This window comes from Pseudopodoces humilis, chromosome 19 (genome assembly GCF_049639895.1).
Source record: "Pseudopodoces humilis isolate 2021_Gansu_Grassland_sample_001 chromosome 19, ASM4963989v1, whole genome shotgun sequence".
Lineage (NCBI taxonomy): Eukaryota > Metazoa > Chordata > Aves > Passeriformes > Paridae > Pseudopodoces > Pseudopodoces humilis.
The window spans coordinates 3,368,084-3,375,587 of record NC_142218.1 but is presented as its reverse complement, the minus strand read 5'-3'; the positions used below and the strand labels follow the sequence as shown (position 1 = coordinate 3,375,587).

At 43.2% G+C, this 7,504-nt stretch overlaps 1 long non-coding RNA gene across 1 annotated transcript; it reads right to left on the bottom strand.

The window, feature by feature from the left end:
- Positions 1-988: 988 nt before the first annotated feature.
- On the bottom strand, positions 989-6,420 carry LOC148182797 (uncharacterized). Its single transcript, XR_015774179.1, has 3 exons — positions 6,310-6,420; positions 3,743-4,066; positions 989-1,924 (listed from the first exon to the last, which is right to left on the bottom strand). It is a non-coding gene; the product is annotated as an uncharacterized LOC148182797 (long non-coding RNA).
- Between the last annotated feature and the right edge of the window lie 1,084 nt (positions 6,421-7,504).

Genomic DNA, 7,504 nt, shown 5'->3' with positions numbered 1-7,504 from the left:
GTCCAGCTGTATTCATTAATTTCAGTGTAACCTGTGTTTTTGTTCTCATCAGCAGTAGAAAATAATGTCTCTCTCCAAAAGTTGTAAGAAATACAGAAAGCACCACTAAGTAGTGTTGAAAGCAAGCATAGCCAGAGGGCTGATGAGAAAGGAATGAATTTCCACCACCCTAAAGGTGCCTGAGAGCTGTGCACTGCGACATCTCCGGCTGCCTGTGGAGATCTGGGAGATTTTGGAGACTGGTCCTTCCCCCACGAGTACAGGCAGCTAAACCTTGTTCTTCACGTGGCTGAAAAGAGCAAGGGAAGGTAAAAACCATGGCTAATGTGAGTAACAATGGTTCATTTTGGTATAGACCTGTCCCTAGAGCTCCCTCAGCCAAGTGACACACAGAGCTGTGCAGTATTGTTCCTAAATTGTGTCCTTTGGCCCCAGTGTCACTCCCCATCTGACTGTGCATCCCCATGTGCTGCACAAGGAACCAGGCAGAATATTTTAAAAAGGGAAAATGGTTCTGTGAAGACAGTGGGAGAAGTGAGAAAACAACCCAAATCTTGGTGTACTGGCTTCAGAATACTTAAATACTTGGGTTAAGAGTACATAAAATACCAGTTTGGGTGCAATTCCTCATCTTTCAGACAGCCAAAGCCTCGGTGCATGCTCAGGGAAGAGGAGCAGAGGTGAAAATACTGCAGATCCTCACACATCCTCCTGGAACACCAATGGACACAGCCCATGTGCAGCAGAAAGGCTGTGTGCCTTTGTCCAATTTTAATTAATATCTTTATCTTGCAGTAGGTTTCTTTGTGGGAACTGTGACTCTGGCTGACTTGTTGTGTTCTGTGCTTTCAAGCTCTGCTTCCACCACCAAACCTCAGAGTTGCAGGCAAAGTTTGGTGTCAAGATCTCAAGGGCTACAAAGCAAGAAGATACATTTTGTTCTTTTCTTCTGCAGAAAGGACACCCCGGAAGATTAAAGTAACTGGATTTTGATCAGCATTTCCCATTTGCACTGGGCTCTTTACGAATTGAAATGTAAAAGGTCAAAGCTCCAAAAGCATTTTTCATTTCTAAAGAGGTTTGTTCACCACTGTAATTTAATAGCCATGCCAAAGCTGATAAGATTTTGGAATCTGTCCATGGCGTGTATTGATGTCACAGGTCAAAAATAAAGGCTTCAATGTAATTTATTTCTCCAAGCACAGTGAAGATAATAACTCAAGCACAGAGCAATATGTTAAAACTAAATTATATTCAATAAAGATGACTTATGCCAGTCTTCTAAAAACTAAATACACTTGGCTCAATTTGAATGTGCTCATTACTGTGGTGTGGTGGCCCCTAGGAGGAACCTGGCCATGGCCCAGTGGCCAGTGGAGGATTCTGGATGGAGACTGTGGGGTGTGAGGGCACTGAAAAGGGCAGGAGGTTGTTCCTCCTGTCTCTGCTGAAAATCTGACTTGAGGGAACATTTTTCCTCCATCAGCTTCTCCTTCTGTTTTGCTTTCTGCTGGCTGGAATGATGCATAAGAACAAAAATTCGCTCCTGCTATAAATAGAGGCCGTGCATGTGATCCAAGGGGGAGGAGAGCAGATGCTGCACACACAGCTTCAGCTGGAATGTCAGCATTGAACACTCACCGAGGGCTGGGGGAAGGGGACACTGCCAAAACATTGGCAAAGAAAATTACCAAGAGGAGAGCTACAGCAGAGGCAGCCAGGTAAAGCCTTTCTGCTGCTCCCCAGGCTGTAATTTAAATTGTAATTTAAAGCATCTGACACTGAGCTCCAGCAGTTGGTCCACTCTTAGTCTTTCAATCAGAGGTCTGAAGGAGGAGGCTGACAAGGATGCAGCTCTCCCCTGTGGATGTTTGCTGGATGCAGGAAATCCCACACTGTCATCAGTTCAGTGTGAACTTTGGCCCTGGAGACAAACACAGGTTAGCAAGTTTCAGTACCAATCCCAACACAACTTTCAGCTTTCACCCTTTTTTTTATAACTCTTTTAGCACACTGCCTCTGCTTTATAGTTTCTTTAGATGACTGAAACACCATGAAGAGGGAGAGGGATTTTTCCACAGTCAGTGAAAGGACAAGGGATGATGGCTTTAAACAAAAAGAGGAGAGATTTGGATTAGATATTAGGAAGAAATCTTCCCTATGAGGGTGGGCAGGCCCTAGCATAGGTTTCCCAGAGAATCTGTGGCTGCCCCTGGATCCCTGGAAGTGTCCAAGGCCAGGCTGGACAGGGCTTGGAGCAGCCTGGGATAGTGGAAGGTGTCCCTGCCATGGCAGGGGGTGGAATGAGCTGGGCTCTAGGGTCCCTTCCAACCCAAACCATTCTGAAATTCATTCTATGCCTCTAACTTGAGGTAATGAGACTTGATTTATACTATTTTTTATATATATAAAATAAAATTATATATATAAATATATATATATCATATACTTATATATATATTTATATATACTATATATAATGTATGTGCTCCTAGCTGGGTGCCACTGGCTTATTTTAGGCAGCAATTCCTCCTGAGAATTTGTGAAGTCACAGCAGGAAAATCTTTGATTTTAGAGAATTTTATAGGTTTATGTCATGGATTCAAACCTCCCAGCTGTGGAGCTGCCTGAGCACCAGAGACAGCACCAAGGAGAACATAAGGTGAGAGGCATCCAGGGAGAGGCAGAATTCCTGTGATCCCAGAATGCAGGCAAATATCAAGGAAGTCGCACTGGATAAACCTATAGGACCTATATGAGCCCTAAGATCCATAAATAATAAATAGAATTAATTAATAATAAATGTAATTAATTAATATCATCTGTTGCTTCTCCAGAGCTGCACTCCCTTCCAGAGCAAAGTCCTGCTGGGAGCAGCAATGCCACTTCACCAGTTTGCACTGAGTTTTTAATGTTTAGGTTATGTGGATGATTTGGAGTTAGTACAGTGTCTACACAACCAATAATTTTCAGCAATTTGCATGTCAGATGAATTGCTTATAGCCAGGTTTCCAGTGAGCTGATTGTAATTTATCTACCATCACACACCTCCAAAGAGCTCCGGGGAGGGGAGGCAGGGTCAGGTCTGGAGCTGTCTCCAGACTAATGAAAACCCAGGCATGACTTCCTCTAAACAATGGGAGACTTCTGCTAAGAAAAATCAACCACTGTGAGGAAAAACAATCAAACAGCTGACTTGACTATGAAAATGCAAATGGTGAAAGATTGGTGACATCTACCCTGCTATCAGCTGCAGCTGCAGAACCACCCCTGGTATGGACTGAGGAGGGGAGAGGGAATCATGATTTGCATGGAAAGGTATGGGACTAAACTGCAGACCCAAATAAAATCCTAATTCATTAACCAAACTGACAGTGAAAGCTGTAAGACAAGCACAAGATCAATTTCAATTTGAACTAAAGAATAAATCAGCTGCTACAAGGCTTTGATTTACAGGTCACACATCTTCCTGCAGGATGCTATCGAGCAGTACCAGCCACTGCCAGCTTACAGGTAAATGAACCTAAAATCAGGGTAGGTGAGGTCATCTAGAGAGTGGGTGAGAGGCTGGAAACAGCATCATCAGCTCCTCCAAAATATCCTCACAAAAAGAGCAGAAGAAATTTTTCACAGAACAAAGAATAGTGCTGGAAAATGTCACACAAATCAAGACAAGGGGAAGGAGATGGATCATGAAGGCAAAGTGGCTTCTCAGAGAAATGAGAGGAAAACATTCACTCACCAAGGTTTGTATGGTCAGGATGGAGCAGCTGGAGCCCCTCTCAGGGATCAACAAAGGAAGATTTTTAATAGCAAAAAACAAAAGTTAAGCGGACAAACCACTTTTAGAGAACAGCAAACAAACAGAAACCAAACAAAACTGTTGTTTTTGGCAAAGAAACTTCCAGTATTTAGAAAAACAAGAGTTAAACAGTAGGCAGAAGATTCAACAGCAGTTTTCCCCCAGCTGAAGTCCATCAGTGTTACTGGAGTGAGGATATGCGCTGGAATGGAAGAACAGAGGAAATCTTGTGACCGCTCTGCAAAACCTGGAGCCAGCAAAGCCCTGCAAGGAACAAACAAAATCTCTCAGTGGGAAAGAGAAATGGTCTGGCAGACTGGGAAGGTCAGCAGTGTCTTTCTCAGCACACTAGGGGACTTTGCTGTGGCACAGGTGGGGTGAGTGTTGTGGTTTGACCCATAAGAACACACATTTCTGTGATTCTGTGATGGGTAAAAGATGTGCAGATGTGGCACCAGGCTTGCCAGAGCTGGGTTAGAGGTTGGACTCTGTGGTCTTAGAGGGCTTTCCCAACTTAAATGATTCTATGGTTCTATAAACCATGAGAACAAATCTAAACAGCATCAATTCTAATCTTTAAAAAGTCCAGTGATCAACAGCCCAGTCTCTAGGCTCAGGGAATTACCATCAAATAGATTGTAAAAACCACCTGAGAGTGCCCACTGCAGAACATCTGGGATGCCTGGAGGTGCAATACAACACAAAGAGGTGCCTCTGTCAGGTGCTGTCCCAGGCCAGGGTGCACCAGGTGAGTTTATCCACACCTGCTGCTTGGCAGTGCCACCAACCTCATGGCAAGAAATAAATGGCAAGTTTCCTTAGGAAGTACATAATGTGCTTCCAACGACAGCTACGCTCAGAAAAATATCAAATATTGTAATGACAACATCACTCCTGTAAATGACAGCTTAGCCAACACTGAAGTGAGGACCAGAAGGCAATGCAGAACTGTGGGGGAAATACTTGTAATATTCATGCTGCAAACAAGCTCAGCTATCACTGCAGTGGTTGCAGGCTCAATAACAGCTTTGGAAGGTAGGGATGACAATTAACAAACTTCTTGGCATGTGTTGGCAGCAACAATCTCCTGTGCTGTGAAAATTTTCAGGGAGGAAATAATGCTGTGAATTAGAAGATGGTCACTGCCTCTACCATATTAAAAATAAATATTTGGTTATTGAAGCTCTGTAGATTAGCATCAAAAAGGGCATTTTTGCTTCTTTCATTTCTCTCTTAACATATGAATGTGGAAACTGAAAATCCATAGTGGATACAGGCAGATATGAAATAGCTTTAAGAGCAAATGCCATAGAAACTCTTGATAGGAAATATAATTTATTTCTTAAAATTCAGAGAATTACCAGATCTCTGAAGTTATCCATAGCAGACAGCCTGATATGTTTGCTAAGAAGGAAGTCAACACATCTGCCCACATCTGGACAGCCAAAAGAAGACATGAGGAATGTGTCTAAAAGGTCCCTTTCTAACTCTATTTAGACTCTATTCAGGGGAGAAAACTTGTTCTGTTTGACTGTATAAGCTACTGCAAAGGTAGGCTGGAGATGGGATGTCTTTTTAAAATTGCTGGGGAGGGCTGGAATCAACGCAGTGGTGTGAGAAAAGAGCTAAAAATAAATGGGTGGGCAGGAGGGATAGATAGAGCTGGGAGCAGGGAGCACCAGGGGAGGAAGGAAGCAGCCCATGAAGGGAAAGCTGATGTTAATAAGAGGTCTGAGGAAGGGCAGATGCAAAGGGAATCAATTTAGAAAGCAAGAGTAGGAAAACCAGGCAAGTAGGAAACTGGTGAGGTGAGAGATTTTGAAAATGTCTGTGTTCACAGGCAAGAGACCAGGACATGGAATCATCTTTTTACAAGTTTTCTTGTAGACAAATAAGAAATGTATTAGTCATGTGCTCAAAGCCAGAATGCCCCCATAAGGAAGAACATTGGAACATTTCTCACAGAGGGAAATTCACAGGTTACTTCCAAGTAAAATTAATTGGACTGATTTCAGTTTGGCTGGTTTCTCATGGATAGAAAAATAGCACGCAAGAATTGCTATAATTTGTTTGATTCTTTTTACTGAAATTTCTAATATAAAGCTCTAGTACTCTGAAGCACAGGTACCAGAACTCTGTTACTTTGTAAGTGTATCATTCACTGGGAATTTGGGAAAAGTGACAAGCTGGAGTCCCAGCAGGGAACCTGTGGTCTGGATTTTGCCAATTCCAGCAGGATAACCTGGGCATAACCCTGAGGACAGGAGCTCTGCCCTGCCAGTAGGGCTCAGCTTCACAGTGGGGTCACCTCTCATGCTCTTCTCCAAGGAGAAAGCAGTGTTAGATCCCATTCCTGTTAGATCCCATTCCTGTTAGATCCCATTCCTGTTAGATCCCATTCCTGTTAGATCCCATTCCCCTTATGAACGCCCAGAAAGCCTCTTGCCTCATTTCCTAGATCCAGTATATCTATAGGTAGATATGGGCAATTGATTTATCTGGCTCACCCACTGATATCACAAGACTTTTTGCCTCTTCAAAATCCTCCTGGGGTTCCAGTAATGCAGAAGGGAAGGCTGTCACTAAAGGACACAAAATGATGCACACAAACACCTCTCAGTGTCAGAACAGGAAAGAAGAACCTTTATTCTCTGACTCCAGTATTTATAGGTTCACAACAATGACCAGGGATTGGATAATTAAGTTACCACCTTCCCAATCACACTGGTCATGAGAAACGTCCCTCAAAAGACATCTCTTAGAAGGAATGTGATAAACAACTTATGTTTATAGAACTTTCATGGGAAAGTAACTGAAACTATGAAAACATTATCAGAAGGCTTCAGGGTGACAGAAGACAAACTCTCACCAGGAATGTGTGCTCCCCCCTGGTCTTATCACTCTGCAGCTGCACAGCCCTGGAGCAGCTCCAGCTGCAAGTTGGTATAAATTTGATATTAACTCAGCCTAGTTCTAATAAAAAATAACAGCAGCACTACTGGGTCAGACCAACTGTCCATCTCATCTAATTCCCTATACTGAAAGAGGTTTTAAAAAGCTAATTGGTAGAGTTGCTTGGTACAAGGTGAGTGGGGTGGGTGAACACATGCAGTTAAATTTCATAGGTTCCAAGCCCTTTACTTGCAGGTGAAATGTATTTCTGCTGTCTATTATGTTCTGAAGTAGGTTCAGGACTCTTCTGCCACTAAACAGGCAGATCAATACTAGTGAAGGTTACTTTTTTCACCAGTGAAGATTACTTTTTTCACCAGTGAAGATTATTTTTTTTTGCTAGTTGACCAGTTCCTGGCCAAATGCTTACATTTCATGGAAAGTGAATAGAAGCAGCCAGGACTTAACAAAGAGACCTCAGGAAGGGTGAGGGAGAACTAATTTTTTGGAGGAATTGCATAGCTCCATAAGGCTGGGGCTGCCTTAGGCAGGGTAAACCCAAGAGACAGGTGAGGTTTCGTTCCCTCTTTCTCTGGGTGCAGTTAAATACTCATTGCAGCCATGTGGGAAGTTTCTGGTGGCCCTGAAATGGATGGACATCAGTGAGACTAACAAGCAATTAGTGTTGGCTGTGGTTTAACCTCCCAGCCTTAAACCTCTGTGAAAACACTGCTTTTACTCAGTCAGTGCACTTGGGTGCCACTGCCCTTGACCTCTGCCATGAGCAGACCTTGAAAGCCTCCTCTGGCC